Raw genomic sequence first — 17,417 nt, forward strand, 5'->3', positions numbered from 1 at the left:
GAATCTGTAGATCGCTTTTGGTAAAATGGCCATTTTTACTAAATTAATCCTGCCAATCCATGAGCATGGGAGATCTTTCCATCTTCTGAGGTCTTCTTCAGTTTCTTTCTTCAGAGTCTTGAAGTTCTTATTGTACAAATCTTTTACTTGCTTGGTTAAAGTCACACCGAGGTACTTTATATTATTTGGGTCTATTATGAAGGGTGTCGTTTCCCTAATTTCTTTCTCGGCTTGTTTCTCTTTTGTGTAGAGGAAGGCTACTGATTTATTTGAGTTAATTTTATACCCAGCCACTTTGCTGAAGTTGTTTATCAGCTTTAGTCGTTCTCTGGTGGAACTTTTGGGATCACTTAAATATACTATCATATCATCTGCAAATAGTGATATTTTGACTTCTTCTTTTCCGATATGTATCCCCTTGACCTCCTTTTGTTGTCTGATTGTTCTGGCTAGAACTTCAAGAACTATATTGAATAAGTAGGGAGAGATTGGGCAGCCTTGTCTAGTCCCTGATTTTAGTGGGATTGCTTCAAGTTTCTCTCCATTTAGTTTAATGTTAGCAACTGGTTTGGTATATATGGCTTTTACTATGTTTAGGTATGGGCCTTGAATTCCTATTCTTTCCAGGACTTTTATCATGAAGGGGTGTTGAATTTTTGTCAAATGCTTTCTCAGCATCTAATGAAATGATCATGTGGTTCTGTTCTTTCAGTTTGTTTATATAATGGATCACGTTGATGGTTTTCCGTATATTAAACCATCCCTGCATGCCTGGGATGAAGCCTACTTGATCATGGTGGATGATTGTTTTGATGTGCTCTTGGATTCGGTTTACCAGAATTTTATTGAGTAATTTTACGTCGATATTCATAAGGGAAATTGGTCTGAAGTTCTCTTTCTTTGTTGGGTCTTTGTGTGGTTTAGGTATAAGAGTAATTGTGGCTTCGTAGAAGGAATTCGGTAGGGCTCCATCTGTTTCAATTTTGTGGAATAGTTTGGATAATATTGGTATGAGGTCTTCTATGAAGGTGTGATAGAATTCTGCACTAATCCCGTCTAGACCTGGGCTCTTTTTGGTTGGGAGACCTTTAATGACTGCTTCTATTTCCTTAGGAGTTATGGGGTTGTTTAACTGGTTCATCTGTTCCTGATTTAAGTTCGGTACGTGGTATCTGTTTAGGAAATTGTCCATTTCCTGTAGATTTTCAAGTTTTGTTGAATATAGGCTTTTATAGTAAGATCTGGTGATTTTTGGAATTTCCTCTGATTCTGTAGTTATGTGTCCCTTTTCATTTCTGAGTTTGTTAATTTGGACACACTCTCTGTGTCCTCTCGTTAGTCTGGCTAAGGGTTTACTATCTTGTTGATTTTCTCAAAGAACCAACTTTTGGTTCTGTTGATTCTTTCTATGGTCATTTTTGTTTCTACTTTGTTGATTTCAGCTCTGAGTTTGATTATTTCCTGCCTTCTACTCCTCCTGGGTGTATTTGCTTCTTTTTGTTCTAGAGCTTTTAGGTGTGCTGTCAAGCTGCTGACATATGCTCTTTCCTGTTTCTTTCTGCAGGCACTCAGCGCTATGAGTTTTCCTCTTTTTTTTTTTTTTTTTATTTCCCCAACCCCAAGAACAGAATTTTTTTTTATTAACTTGAGTATTTCTTATATACATTTCGAGTGTTATTCCCTTTCCCGGTTTCCGGGGAAACATCCCCCTCCCCCCTCCCCGAGTTTTCCTCTTAGTACAGCTTTCATTGTGTCCCATAAGTTTGGGTATGTTGTACCGTCATTTTCATTAAATTCTAAAAAGTTTTTAATTTCTTTCTTTATTTCTTCCTTGACCAGGTTATCATTGAGTAGAGCATTGTTCAATTTCCACGTGTATGTGGGCACTCTTCCCTTATTGTTATTGAAGACCAGTTTTAGGCCGTGGTGGTCTGATAGCACGCTTGGGATTATTTCTATCTTTCTGTACCTGTTGAGGCCCGGTTTTTGACCAATTATATGGTCAATTTTGGAGAAAGTACCATGAGGAGCTGAGAAGAAGGTATATCCTTTTGCTTTAGGATAGAATGTTCTATAAATATCTGTTAAGTCCATTTGGTTCATGACTTCCCTTAGTCTGTCTACGTCTCTGTTTAATTTCTGTTTCCATGATCTGTCCATTGATGAGAGTGGGGTGTTGAAATCTCCTACTATTATTTTGTGAGGTGCAATGTGTGTTTTGAGCTTTAGTAAGGTTTCTTTTACGTATGTAGGTGCCCTTGTATTTGGGGCATAGATATTTAGGATTGACAGTTCATCTTGGTGGATTTTTCCTTTGATGAATATGAAGTGTCCTTCCTTATCTTTTTTATGACTTTTAGTTGAAAATTGATTTTATTTGATATTAGAATGGCTACTCCAGCTTGGTTCTTCTGACCATTTGCCTGGAAAGTTGTTTTCCATCCTTTCACTCTGAGGTAGTGTCTGTCTTTGTCTCTGAGGTGTGTTTCCTGTAGGCAGCAGAATGCAGGGTCCTCGTTGCATATCCAGTTTGTTAATCTATGTCTTTTTATTGGGGAGTTGAGGCCATTAGTGTTGAGAGATATTAAGGAATAGTGATTATTGCTTCTTGTTATATTCATATTTGGATGTGAGGTTGTTTGTGTGCTTTTCTTCTCTTTGTTTTGTTGCCAAGATGATTAGTTTCTTGCTTCTTCTAGGGTATAGCTTGCCTCCTTATGTTGGGCTTTACCATTTATTATCCTTTGTAGTGCTGGATTTGTAGAAAGATATTGTGTAAATTTGGTTTTGTCATGCAATATCTTGGTTTCTCCATCTATGTTAATTGAGAGTTTTGCAGGATACAGTAACCTGGGCTGGCATTTGAGTTCTCTTAGGGTCTGTATGACATCAGTCCAGGATCTTCTGGCCTTCATAGTTTCTGGCGAGAAGTCTGGTGTGATTCTGATAGGTCTGCCTTCATATGTTACTTAACCTTTTTCCCTTACTGCTTTTAATATTCTTTCTTTATTTTGTGCGTTTGGTGTTTTGACTATTATGTGAGGGGAGGTGTTTCTTTTCTGGTCCAATCTATTTGGAGTTCTGTAGGCTTCTTGTATGCCTATGGGTATCTCTTTTTTTAGGTTAGGGAAATTTTCTCCTATGATTTTGTTGAAGATATTTACTGGTCCTTTGAGCTGGGAGTCTTCACTCTCTTCTATACCTATTATCCTTAGGTTTGATCTTCTCATTGAGTCCTGCATTTCCTGTATGTTTTGGACCAGTAGCTTTTTCTGCTTTACATTATCTTTGACAGTTGAGTCAATGATTTCTATGGAATCTTCTGCTCCTGAGAATTCTCTCTTCCATCTCTTGTATTCTGTTGGTGAAGTTCGTATCTACAGCTCCTTGTCTCTTCTTTTGGTTTTCTATATCTAGGGTTGTTTCCATGTGTTCTTTCTTGATTGCTTCTATTTCCATTTTTAATTCCTCCAACTGTTTGATTGTGTTTTCCTGGAATTCTTTCAGGGATTTTTGTGACTCCTCTCTATGAGCTTCTACTTGTTTATTTATGATTTCCTGGAATTCTTTCAGGGATTTTTTTTTTAAGATTTTATTATTTATTCATTTATTATATATAAGTACACTGTAGCTGTCTTCAGACACACCAGAAGAGGGCATCGGGTCTCCTTACAGATGGTTGTGAGCCACCATGTGGTTGCTGGGAATTGAACTCAGGACCTCTGGAAGAGCAGTCGGGTGCTCTTAACCCCTGAGCCATCTCTCCAGCCCTCTTTCAGGGATTTTTGTGATTCCTCTCTGTAGGCTTCTACTTGTTCTCTAAGGGAGTTCTTCACGTCTTTCTTGAAGTCCTCTACCATCATGATCAAATATGATTTTGAAACTAGATCTTGCTTTTCTGGTGTGTTTGTTTTGATGGGAGAATTGGGCTCCGATGGTGCCATGTAGTCTTGGTTTCTGTTGCTTGGGTTCCTGCGCTTGCCTCTCACCATCAGATTATTTCTAGTGTTACTTTGTTCTGCTATTTCTGACAGTGGCTAGACTGTCCTATAAGCCTGTGTGTCAGGAGTGCTGTAGACCTGTTTTCCTGTTTTCTTTCAGCCAGTTATGGGGACAGAGTGTTCTGCTTTCGGGCGTGTAGTTTTTCCTATCTACAGCTCTTCAGCTGTTCCTGTGGGCCAGTGTCTTGAGTGCACCAGGGAGGTCACTTGCAGCAGAAAAGTTGGTCTTACCTGTGGTCCCGAGGCTCAAGTTCGCTCGAGGGGTGCTGCACTCGAGCTCTCTGAGTCAGCAGCAATCAGGAAGATCTGTGCCGCCGTTTCCGGGAGCTTCAGTGCACCAGGGTTCCAGATGGCGTTTGGTGTTTTCCTCTGGCATCTGAGATGTGTGCAGTGTGCAGTCTTTTCTGGTTTCCCAGGCGTGTCTGCCTCTCTGAAGGTTTAGCTCTCCCTCCCACAGGATTTGGGTGCAGAGAACTGTTTATCCGGTCTGTTCCTTCAGGTTCCGGCGGTGTCTCAGGCGTAGGGGTTCTGCCACTCCTGGGCCCTCCCCCACGGGAACCCAGAGGCCTTATACAGTTTCCTCTTGGGCCAGGGATGTGGGCAGGGGTGGGCAGTGTTGGTGGTCTCTTCTGCTCTGCAGCCTCAGGAGTGCCCACCTGACCAGGCGGTGAGGTCTCTCTCCTACGGGGTTTTGGAGCAGAGAGCTAATAATATTTTCCTTTTGAAGTATTTCCTATAAGCAGACTTGCAATATTATCTGGGTTTTTGTGTAACTTTACATTTCCACCAGCAGCTTTAAAGTTTTGATTTTTCTCACAATTTTTTCAAATGCTTTTTTTTTTCTCTTTTTTTATAGATTTGCACTGACCAAGATTGCAACTGGTGGGTGACTTCTCTCTTTTTTTTTTTTTTAAGGATTTATTCATTTATTATATATAAGTACACTGTAGCTGTCTTCAGATACACCAGAAGAGAGCATCAGATCCCTTTACAGATGGCTGGGAGCCACCATGTGGTTGCTGGGAATTGAACTCAGGACCTCTGGAAGAGCAGTCGGGTGCTCTTAACCACTGAGCCATCTCTCCAGCCCTTGTTTTGTTTTTTTAATGTCAGTCATTTAATGTTTGTCTATGAGTAATATCTTATAATTTTATTTAAAGATTTATTTATTTTATGTATGTGAGTAATGTGTAGTTGTCTTTATGTAGCTCCAGAAGAGGGCATCAGATCCCATTACAGATGGTTGAGAGCCACTATGTGGTTGCTGGGAGTTGATCTTATGACTTCTGGAAGAGCAGACATTGCTCTTGACTGCTGAACCATCTCTCCAGCCTGTCTTATAATTTTATTTGGGTTTTCCTAATAGCTGGTAATGTGATCATTTATTTATTTATTTATTTATTTTTTATTAACTTGAGTATTTCTTATTTACATTTCGAATGGTATTCCCTTTCCCGGTTTCCGGGCAAACATCCCCCTAACCCCTCTCCCTCCCCCTCTATATGGGTGTTCCCCTCACCATACTCCCCCCATTACCGCCCTTCCCCCAACAATTACGTTCACTCGTGGTTCAGTCTTGGCAGGACCAAGGGCTTCCCCTTCCACTGGTGCTCTTACTTGGCCATGCATTGCTACCTATGAGGTTGGAGCCCAGGGTCAGTCCATGTATAGTCTTTGGGTAGTGGCTTAGTCCCTGGAAGCTCTGGTTGGTTGGCATTGTTGTTCATATGGGGTCTCGAACCCCTTCAAGCTCTTTCAGTCCTTTCTCTGATTCCTTCAACGGGGGTCCCATTCTCAGTTCAGTGGTTTGCTGCTGGCATTTGCCTATGTATTTGCTGTATTCTTGCTGTGTCTCTCAGGAGAGATCTATATCCGGTTCCTGTTTCTCAGCAGATAGCCCATGGCTCTGGCATCTTGAGCATCTTGGGGTCTCCAAGGCATCTTCAGTGTTACAGCTTCTTGTTTCAGTGTCTGGGATCCACACATGATCTTCTGGGCTCCTCCAAAGGGCTGGTGTCACTTCTTCAGCTCTGCCCTCAGTAGCACTCTCAGCTCAGGTCGATCCACTCCACTGCTGCTGCTGTTCTTGATGATCATCCCATGGTACTGGCATTTCCAATACACTGGGGTCTTCTGTTGCAACTAGGCTTCACCTTTCATAGGCTCTCTTCATTGGTGCCAAGCCTCAAATCCTTTGCATCACCCCTTCAATCCTGGGCTGTTACCAACAACTGAGTCTGCACCTTCACCCATGGCCTTTCACGGCCTCTCATTGTGCCAAGCCTCAGCTGCTCCATTTATGCTTTCAAAGCCAGTACCACCTGGGTGAGTCTTAGACATTACCAACTACAACTGTAGCAAGAGTTATAACCTTGGCTAACTCTGGAACACAGGCTCTTTGTGCTGTTAGAAAACACTTCCCAGAAGATTTCACCTCAGTGGTATTGGTCTCTTCTTAATCACCACTCATTTATTAGCTCCAGCTGACCAGCATCAATTGTCCCAGTAGTCCCTTCTGTTTTTCAGTCTAAAGCCAGAGCCAGATAGCTGAAGCTGCAGTGCTCTACTACTTGCTGAGGTTGGAACATGACCCCCACGATTCTATTCCCAGCTTTCTGTTTTCCAACTTCCTCACTGTCTGAACTTGGCTTTCCTGGAACTTGACCTTGAACTCAGAGATCTGCAAGGCTCTGTCTCCTGTAATCCTGGGATTAAAAGTTTGTACCACCATGCCTGGATTTAAGCTTTTCTTCACCTAGAACCTGCTTTGTCCTAGGCTGACCTTGCCTTCAGAGATCCATTTGGCTTTGTCTTCTTGGATTAAAGTGTGTACCACTATGGGTGAATTTAAATTTAGCTGGATGGGATCTTGTCCCCAGATTCCTTTAATATGTTGTCTCCTTGAACATAGATTCAGCTCACATTTCATTTCCTGGTGCCCATTTAATACTCGAACCATATATTTTATATTTTTCCTTTCTGCCTTTGACTCAGGTAGATTCTTCAGACAAGGGCAAAAAGTAGCCACATTCTTCACCAAAATACCACAAAAATAGTCTCTAGGCCACATAATGAAATTCTTCTCCATTGAAACATCTTGGGCTACGTCTGCACAGTACAAATTAATCTCAGCAACAAAGTCTTTCATATTCGTATTAGGATATCTGGTAAGCCCCATTTAAAACGTTCCACTGTTTTCCAAATCCAAAGTCCCCAAATCCTCATTCTTTCAGACAAAAGCATGGTCAGGCCTATCACAGTAATACCCCGTCCCTGGTACCAACTTCTGTCTTAGAGTTTTACTCCTGTGAACAGACACCATGACCAAGGCCAACATTTCCTTGGGACTGGCTTACAGGTTCAGAGGTTCAGTCCATTATCATCAAGGAAGAATGGCAGCATCCCTGCAGGCCTGGTGCAGGAGGAGCTGAGAGTTCTGCATCTTCATCTGAAGGCTGCCAGTAGAAGACTGACCTCCAGGCAGCTAGGATGAGGTAGCTAGGATTAAAGCCCACGCTCACAGTGATACGCCTACTCCAACAAGGCCACAATTACTCCAATAGGGCCACACTTTCTAAAAGTGCCAACCCTTAGGCCGAGCATGTACAAACCATCACAGTGGGAAATGCTGTAAAACTTTCTTACATTTTTTCTTATATCTTGTTCATAATCATCCTAATTCCTTTTAGAGAGTCCCTACCTTCCTATCCATCTAACATCATGCTTTCTTGTTCATTCTCATGGAAAAAAAATTCTCTTCAAATACCAAACCAAACAAAAAATATGTATGTGCACACACATAAACACATATACATATATTTAAACAGGAATAAAACCAAAGCAACAACAAAAAAGAAAAAAAGAAAAAAATCTACAAGTCTGTTGTTGGCCAATTATTTCTAGGCATTGGGCCTAATCAGGAGTGTAGTTGATATACCCAGTGTCATACCCATCAGGTATCAATTGCAAGTAGACCCATGTCCTTTCTCAGTGCTGGGAGTTTTGTTGGTTTGCATCTGTGAAAATCTTGTATATGTTGTCTGTTTCTGTGAGTGTATATGATGTGAATCACTCCTTTTGTGTTTGGAAGATGCTGTTTCTTTGGAGTCCTAGAAGTCACCCACTACTCCTGGCCCTTAAAATCTTTCTCCTAACTTTTGTTCATAGATTCCTGAGCCTTGATGGAGAAAATGGATTTGACAACATCCCATTTAGGGCTGGATGCCACCAAACCTCGTGCTTTCCTCATGTTGTCCAGTTGGTGGGTCTTTGTGTTAATTACCATGCAAAAAGAAGGCTCTGTGAAGGGAGTTGGGTAATGTTCTGACATATGGGCATAGCGATATGTTGTTAGGAGTCACTTTATTTTTATGTTCCTAGAGTAGAGTAATGGTAGTAGGTCTTAGCCTAGGGACTAGGACCTATCTAGTCTGAGGTTCTTGGCCACTTAGTGGTTTCGAGTATGATGCCAGGATAGGGAACACTATGATAGCAGAATGTCTTACAGGAATGTTGTCTTGAGCTGGGTGATATTGTTGATGACTCATCTCCTCTAGTAGGATCCAGAGCACCTTACAACATCATGGACACTCGTCATTACGGCCGAAACTTTTAGTTGGATACAAAGACTGGTTCTAATGCTTGATTCAATCAAGAATCTGTGTCCAAATGCTAAAGGTTCTTGTCCCCAATAGGTTTTTGATCAATGAATAAAGAGATCAGCGGCCAATGGCTAGGTAAAGGGATCCGGGACAGAACACTTAAGAGTTGTGCAGGCTAGAACTTTGGAGTCGGGGTAGGGGGTTGGGTGGAGGGAGAAAGAGAGTCGCCAAGACTCTGGGGAGAGAGATGGATGACATTTAGAGCTGCAGAGGGAAGATATTTATGATGTAGTTGGAAGGGAAAGCAGCCCCTAGAAAGGCTGCCCAGAAGTGTCTTGGGCAGCTATAGACCCCTGGGCCTCACAGAAGGTAACAGAGCAGCGAAGTTAAAGGTAGGTTTAGAAGGTATTGAGCCAGGAGTACCTGAGGGAAACATGATGTTAGAACTGCCCATCCTTTTAGCACCAAGGCATTTCAAAAAAGAGTAGGGTGTGTGTCTTTCATTTGTGGGTCCAAAGAGCTGTGGGCAGGTGGCTGGAAGTGCCACCCACCAGGAACATAAAGCAGAGTAATTAAGACCTTCATGCTATAGGGTACCAGCTCAATTTCTCTGTGTTCAATGACATAAGTAAGTGGTGTCTTCAGAAAGGCCTTACCATCGAGTTGTAAAGAGTAACCAGTAGCCTTGGCATAGCCTTGGTTATAGTCTGCAGTTAGGGAAGAGTGTCTATGAGACCCTTTCGGCCAGCAATTCAGCAAACTTGAACCATTCCTAACACTGAAAGTTTTAATTGGTGACATTGATGTCTTGTTGGGGCATTGCCTCTCCATTATATGGTGACCCCATTTAAATACCTTTCATATATGTGTGTTTGGAAGCTTCTATGGTGGAAGGATTCCTTTTTTGTTTGTTTGTTTATTTTAATTATATGAGTACACAGTAGCTGTCTTCAGACACACCAGAAGACAGCACTGGATCTCATTACAGGTGGTTGTGATCCACCATGCTGGGAATTGAACTCAGGACCTCTGGAATAGCAGTTAGTGCTCCTAACTGCTGAGCCATCTCTCTAGACCCGGAAGGATTTCTTTTTTAAAAGCCCCTTAGTGTTAATGTCCTGCTCTATATTCCCTACTTTACTTTACTATTTCCTTCTCCATTTAGATCTCTTATTCCAGTTTACTGCCTATCTCTCCACAACACTATCTTTCTTCTATTCTCCTTCTTTCCCATCTGATCTCTTACTAGGTACCTAACCCCTGTCAATATTCTGATTGAAACACACATATCTAAAACTTAAAAGCTAACATCCACATATATGAGAAAACCTGAAAATCTTGTAACTTATCTTAACAGGTGATTAATATTCCATTCTGTAAATGCATTATGTTTTCATTATTTAGTCAGTAGTTCATGAAGACCTAGGTTATTTCCATCTCTAGCTATTAGAAATAGAGCAGCAATGAACATGGATGGGTAAGTTTTCTGAATAAGATGTACAGTGGATATGTGCCCAAGGATGGTCTAGATGAATCATAAGGTAGATGGATTTTCAGCTTTTTGTGGAACCACTCCACTGATTTCCATAGTGGCAGTACTGGTTTGTACTCTGAATAGTAAAGAACACACATTCCCTTTTTCTTACATCCTCCCTAGCATGTGCTATCTTATTTGGTTTTATTGATCTTGGCCATTCTGAGTGGGATAAAATGAAATCTCAAAATAGTTTTAACATGCATTTCTCTGATGTCTAAAGGTGTTAAGTATTTCGTTAAGGGTGTCTCAGTCATTTTTCTTTCATTTTTTTGAAAACTCTGTTTTGTGATATACCCCATTTTAAAATTGTATTATTATTACTATTATTCTTTTGATGTTCAGAATTTTAGTTCTTTTTTTTTTTTTTTTTTTTTTTTTTTTTTTTTTGGAGCTGGGGACCGAACCCAGGGCCTTGCGCTTGCTAGGCAAGCACTCTACCACTGAGCTAAATCCCCAACCCCCAGAATTTTAGTTCTTTAAATAGTCTGAATATTAATACTCTATACGATGTATAATTGTTAGTTTTTTCTCCCTCATTCTGTAGGCTTCTTTTTCGCTCAAACGATGGTGTCTTTTGCCATACAGTAGCTTCATGAAGTTTCATTTTTTAAGTGTTGGTCTGGTATTCTATTCAGAAAGTCCTTTCCTGTGCCAATAACTTCAAGTCTGCTTCTTTCACTTCTCTGAGATTCAGACTGTCTGTTCTTATGTTAAGGTCCTTGATACTTGTGAGTGAGTTTTGTGCAGGGCTATTGTTATGGATCTATTTGCATTCTTCTGTATGCAGCCATCCAGTTTGAGCAGCACTATTTGTTGAAGATACTATCTTTTCTCTATGGTGTATTTTTGGCTTCTTTGTAAAAAAAAAAAAAATCAGGTTTCTATAGATGTATGGAATTATGTCTGGGTCCTCAATTCAATTCCATTAGTCAACATGTCTTTTATTACTGTAGGTCTATAATACAACTCTAACTCTGGATACATCCAATCATTCTATTATTATTTAGGATTGTTATAGCTATCCTGGATTTTTTTTTTTTTAGTATGTTTCCATGTGAAATTGACTTTTTTCAACTTCTTTGAAGAATTGAATTGGAATTTTAATGGGAACTAATTGAATCTGTAGATTGCTTTTTTGTGATGGCCATTTTCATGATATTAATCCTACCTATCCAAGAGCATAGGCAGGAGATCTTTCCATCTTCAATTTTTTTCCTTCAGTTTCTCTCTTGACATCTTAAAGCTTTTATTAATCGACTCTTACATTTGCTTGGTCATAATTATTCCAAAATATTTTTTTGAGGTTGTAGTGAATGGTAGTATTTCCATGATTTACTTCTTAGTATGTTTGTTGTTTGTATTTAGCAAGGCTACTGAATTTTGTGTGTTAATTTTATATCCTTTGCTGAAAGTGCTTATTAGCTATAGTTTCCTGTGGAGTTTTAGGGTCTTTTATGTAAAAAATTGTATCACTTGCAAATAAGGATTCTTTGACTTCTTTCCTATCTGTATTCCATTGATCCCCTTCAGTTGTCTTATTGCTCTAGTTAACATTTCAAGTACTACATTTGAATAGGTGTTGAGAGTGGACAACCTTGCATTGTTTCTGATTTTAGTGGAAATGCTTTGAGTTTCTCTCTCTCTTGATTTGACTGTTAGCTTGTTGTAAATTGTCTTTATTATGTTGAGATATGTCTCTTGTATCTCTGATTTCTCCAGGACTTTTATCATGAAAGGATGTTAGATTTTATCAAATGCTTTTTCTGCATCTAGATGATTTCTACATCTAATTAGTCTTTTTTTTTTTACTTTTATTCTCTTTATGTGGTGTTTTATGGTTATTGATTTATACATGTTGAAGCATCATGCCCCCATCTCTGGGAAGAAGCTAACTTGATCATGATGGATAATCTTTTTGAACTGTTCTTAGATTTGGCTTGTAAGTATCTGAGATTATTTTTTGCAATTAATGTATAATTTTCTTTTTGTTGAATATTTTTGTAATTTTGGAATTAGGGTAAAAACTGTTGAATTCTCAGATATTCTCCAAAGGCTCATTGTGCATTCGTCTTTACTATCACCCACCACAGTTTTACTGACTGAGAGCTGTACTTGACAGATTTTCAAAGACATTACTGTCCTTACAGTAGGCATTGTGGTTAATAGTAAAAGATTGGTTCTGTGGCAAAAGGGAATCAAAAGCTCATGTTTATAGCCTTCAGTTCTAGTTTTCTGTAAATACCCTATCTATCATTTCTTGCTTAAGGAAATAGCACTGCTTATGTGCTAGTTCTAGAAGGCTATAGAGGCTTTTCTTGATTGGCTTCAGTTTTCCTGTTGTCCAATGTCAAGGCAGGTTGATATCCATGGGCGGTTTCTCATTCTTTGAGGAGAAAGAGATGGGAATTGGGGAGGGGAAACTTCAATAGGGATGTAAAGTAATAAGTGAATTAATTAAAAAATGAAATAAATTTTAAAAATTACAAAAAATAGAAAAGAAAGAAATAAAATAAAAGAATAACAATTTTTAGAGGCGGGTATTCCAGATAGTACTGTACTAGTTCTGCATACAGTCCTCTTGCCTGTACTACCTCATGGTAGATGACACCACAGTTTCAAGAGCACGTGCAGCAATGAGTGACCTTTGTGAAACAGGAAGCCAAAAAGAGTTGGGAGGAGTCAGGTTGTTTTTTCTATAATTCATGCTAAGAAATAAGCATTATTTTTCTAAGGTAGACCCTTAATGACCTAAAAAACTCCCACTGGGCCCTGCCTCTTAAAGTTTCCATTGCCTTCCACCTCACTACAATGGGGACTGAACTTCTAACGGAAGCCCTCAAGGGACAAAGCACAGTAGCCCATATAATGGCCTTATTTGAATGATTGACAGATCCAGGACATGGTGAAATTTTATGATCTCAGAATTGCTTGGTGACCTTTGATGATAGGTACAGTTTCTGACTAGGCCCAGGACAAGCTTGCTTATTGTAGAGTTGTTGGTCCTGAGTCTGTTCTCCACAGGGCATGGCTGCTTGGGGAGGCAGGACTTGAAAGTTGACTGAGCTTACCCCATGCTGTCGCCGGGAGGGTGTGGGAAAGTGCAGTCTGAGGTGAACGGGACAGCCAGAGCTAGCTTGGGAGTCCTGGGCCTTCGAGACCTAACAAGGCCAGGACCATTTGGTTTCCAGGCTCTTGAACATGTATACAGTGCTGGAAATGCAGAAGAGCTGAGAACAGAGTGGGGGTCCAAGAGCTGGATCTAGCCCAAGGCCGGGGGGAAAAAGGGGGAATCTCCAGCTGGTCCAGCTTGACTGCAGGCTTGGGCTTGGTGGCAGTTGTGGCTGGGAGCACAGAGAGGCCTTCTACAGGAGACTAGGTGGCAGCTCTGTAGGTGAAGGCCTCCTCCATGGCTCCCCACAGCAGAGCCTTTCATGGTCCCACAGCTTATCATCTAAAAAAGTGATGTATTGACATTTACATTAGACAGAGTATGGTTCTCTGCTGCTATCTGAGAATATGCTGAAGTATAGTAATTGGTTTCTTTCAAAGGCTTCCCTCTTCATTCATGTGTCAGCAGTAAGGATTCTTATGAAGGTTCTTGAATATAGAGTCATGGTGTCATAGTCTGCCGGTATCTAGAGGCACTGCCTAAAAGATGATCCTTTTAAAACTCGGTCTTGCTTAATAAACAGTAGTGTGTGTGCTTATAAATGAATTTTTACAATTATTAAGTTTTGGTGACAGGGCACCACTCTGTAGCCTGGAATATAGTAGACCTTGGATATATGTCAGTTCTATGTCAACCTAATGAGTTGCCACATCTACTTTCTATAAATATTGCAGTGAGTTATAGAATTTACTTATTTTTGTTGCCTAGATTTGTTATTTTTTGTATAAGTTAATATCTATCAATTGATAAAAAGGTTTGAAATTTTGAAGCAGAACAGTATAGTCCTTATCACTATATATATATGATTCCTCTCTAAAAGCCATTAATTCTATTAGTTAACAATTACTGTACATATTTAAGAAATATATGGTTCTATAAAAAGGATCCATCTACAGTGGGGATGCCCTTAAAATATAATATGAAATATTTTGGATTCATAAAGTCATGAGTTGAACAGATAATAAACTTGATGACTTGTACTATAAGTAATTAAGGTGCTGCTTCAAGGTGTAGCATGTGGCCTCTTAGCAATTTGGTGAATGTGGTGGTTTGAGTGAGAATGGCTCCCACAGGCTTATATAATGCTTAGTCATCAGGGAGTAGCAGTATTTGAGGTTTTGAGGTCTTATGAAGTCCACACCAGACCCAATCTCTTGGCTTTGGATCAGGTGTAGTTCTTAGCTACTTCTCTAACACCACACTGCCTATTACCCATGGTAATAATGGGTAAGACTCTGAAACTGTAAGCAAGCCCCCAATTAAATGCCCTCCTATACAGGAGTTGCCAAGGTCATGATATCTCTTCACAGCAACAGAACAATGAAGAGAACAGTGAGAGAGATGCTTGCTAAAGGTGACAAAGTATATCTACCCTATTTGTCATATGCACTAGACTATTGTTAATAACTTAAACATTTCTTTTTTTGAATATATGAATAACAAACTAATTCACATCACTTTATTCAATGGTGCTTCAAAACTTTTAATGCCAATTCACAGACATTACACATCTTTCATAATCAACATGGAGTGGGGCTATCACAAAAACTGCTGCCTCTGTGTGGCATACGTTCTAGCTGGTCTGCCTTGTGTGGCCTCAGTGGGAGAGGATGCAGCTACCCTCACAGACACTTGATGAATCAGGGTGGAGGGATATCCAGGGGCCCCCCACTCGCTCAGGAGAAAGGGAGGGGAATACTGAACAGAATGTAAAGTGGATAAATAAAAAAAAAATCATCCTTTATGGCCATGTTAACTAAACACTTTTTATGATTCACATCCCCACATTCTTCTGTCTTGCTCCTGTCTCCTCTTATTTTCTTCTTTCTCTAGAATAATAGAGCTGAGAAATCTGTCAGGAAACATATAAATCTTTGCTTGATTTTGAAATAGTTTCAATACTTAAGACAGGGTAAAATTTATTTTCTGCTTCCTTATTTGTAATTTTATAAGTGATTTTCTTACAAAACTCAAAATGTCATTAAGACAAGAAAGTATTTTATAGCAATTATTATATTTTATAAATTGCACATCATATGAATTAAAATTTCCTGAAAGATGTAATATTCTTTTTTAAATTGAAAAATAGCATATTAATTAATTAATTTATTTAATACCTTTTTATGACTATAAAAATCAGTTTCTTAAATTATATTTATTATTTATGTATACACTCCAGATTTTATTCTCCTCCTAGCACTCGACTCTTCCACATCCCATACTGCCACCCCCATCCCCTATGCCCCCTTAACCACTACGCCTCCCATCTCCACAAGGATGTCCTCACCCCACCCACCCCACCAGACCTCTCACTAAATTTCCTGGGCTTCCAGTCTCTTTTCTTGATGCTGTACAATTGTATTCCTTAATATTGTAGGTAATATTTTAAATTCAGTTAATTTTCTAATTTGAGATAGTTTTTTTTTTAATATGGAACACTTCATGAATTTGCGTGTCATCCATCTTCTCTGTATTGTTCCAATTCTAGTATATGTGCTGCCGAAGCGAGCACTTGAGATAGTTTTTGAAAAAAATAAATTCTGATTAAATGTATATATCTTTCTTTCCTTCCTTCCTTTTTTCTTCCTTTCCTTTCCTTTCCTTTCTTTTCCTTTCCTTTCCTTTCCTTCCTTCCTTCCTTTCTTTCTTTTTTCTTTCTTTCTTCACTCCAGATTTTATTCCCCTCCTGGTCCACCCTCTGACTGTTCCACATCTCATACCTCCTCCCTGCTCCCCCTGTCTCCATGAGGATGTTCCCACTCAACCCACCACCCCACCAGACCTCTAAACTCCCTGGGGCCTCCAGTCTCTTGAGGGTTAGGTGCATCTTCTTTGAGTGAACCCAGACCTGGGAGTTCTCTGCAGTGTGTGTTGCCTGGTTGGTAATCCAGTGGCTGAGAGGTCTTGGGGGTTGAATGTGTACATCTGTATCCTGAGAAACTCTTTATAGTTTGGTAAAACAGAGATAACATAACAAATTTAATTTGCAATCAAATTTTTTTCTTCAAGGAAAGATTTATAGTTTGGCTTCTTATGGTTTTCATTGTCATACTGAATTTTTATCTTAACTATAGAATAACGATTTTGGGATCATATATATACTTTTCATTAATAGAAAGGTTGGTTAGTTTATTAAGTTAACTCTAAAAATTACTTGAGATTGTTGTAGTTTCTCAGAAAAATGAATGCAAACTTGTTGATATATAAGAAATTCGAGCTATAATCCAGACATTTATTTTAGTATATTTAAACCTTGTTTCTAATATTTGTATTCCATAATTGAGAAGCTTTACAATTGATAGATTAAAATGCATAGTTTACATGTACCATTGCTTGTTAGAAATAAGTTGGTTCTGCAGTCATTGGGAATTGCTTAACTAAACACTGTCAATTACTGTTCATGTGTTCAAGACTCTTGGTATTAGTTAGCACCATAGCTATTCTCATATGCATGCCACTATTAATGTCTTTCTTTGTTACTGTGTATAGTTAAACTTTAAAAACTATGGAGTCTTATTAAATTGATTTTTTTCAGTGAAAAAAAGCTAGTTATTATTGTGATATAGAATATTTGGATACTATATACGCTTAGTTTTTAAAATTTATTTTAGAAGGATTTCTCTGGTAACTGTTTTACTTGATTTCAAGTGGCTGTGCTTAACAATTGTCATTAGAGATTGATTTGACTTACTCTAATGCTTTTTACCTTTGCTGTGCCAAGAACTTCAGTTGATTATGTGGCAAGGTAAGCTTTTGTGTGCAGGAGTATGCCATTGCATCAGAACTTGGCACTCACATGAATCTTAAGAAAACAGGCTGTTTGTTCCCCAAGAAACTATTCTATAAGCTGACTCTGTTTTTCTAGTCTGTTCTGTTCTAGATTAAGTGACTTAGTTTAGTTTGGCTTGGGGCAAAACGTTTCAGGATATTTTATAAAGTCCTGGTATATGATTAGCCCTCTGAAAATAATACCAGTTTTAAAGTTTTTTTTTTTTTTTTTTAAATCACTGGTGCCATGTCATGTATTCTCAAGTGTTATTTGTAACTTACATTGAAGGCTACTGCACCATTCAAAGTGGCATGTGTTCATTTTCCTTGCACATTTTGAA

The 17,417-nt window shown here is 39.2% G+C and overlaps 1 protein-coding gene and 1 pseudogene across 2 annotated transcripts in view; one reads left to right on the top strand and one right to left on the bottom strand.

Moving 5' to 3' along the window:
- Mipol1 (mirror-image polydactyly 1) overlaps positions 1 to 17,417 on the top strand; it is a 335,084-nt gene that overhangs the window by 34,747 nt on the left and 282,920 nt on the right. The window contains exon 1 of one of the 2 annotated variants that reach the window (XM_008764677.3): positions 4,905 to 8,262. The exons of the other annotated variant lie outside the window; for it this stretch is intronic. The gene's annotated coding sequence lies outside the window, so the exon portion shown is untranslated. Of the gene's footprint in view, positions 1 to 4,904; positions 8,263 to 17,417 lie in introns of those variants that run through there. 2 annotated transcript variants of the gene reach the window in all.
- Positions 15,733 to 15,820, bottom strand: LOC120093310 (U6 spliceosomal RNA; annotated as a pseudogene).

This window comes from Rattus norvegicus, chromosome 6, assembly GCF_036323735.1.
Source record: "Rattus norvegicus strain BN/NHsdMcwi chromosome 6, GRCr8, whole genome shotgun sequence".
NCBI lineage: Eukaryota > Metazoa > Chordata > Mammalia > Rodentia > Muridae > Rattus > Rattus norvegicus.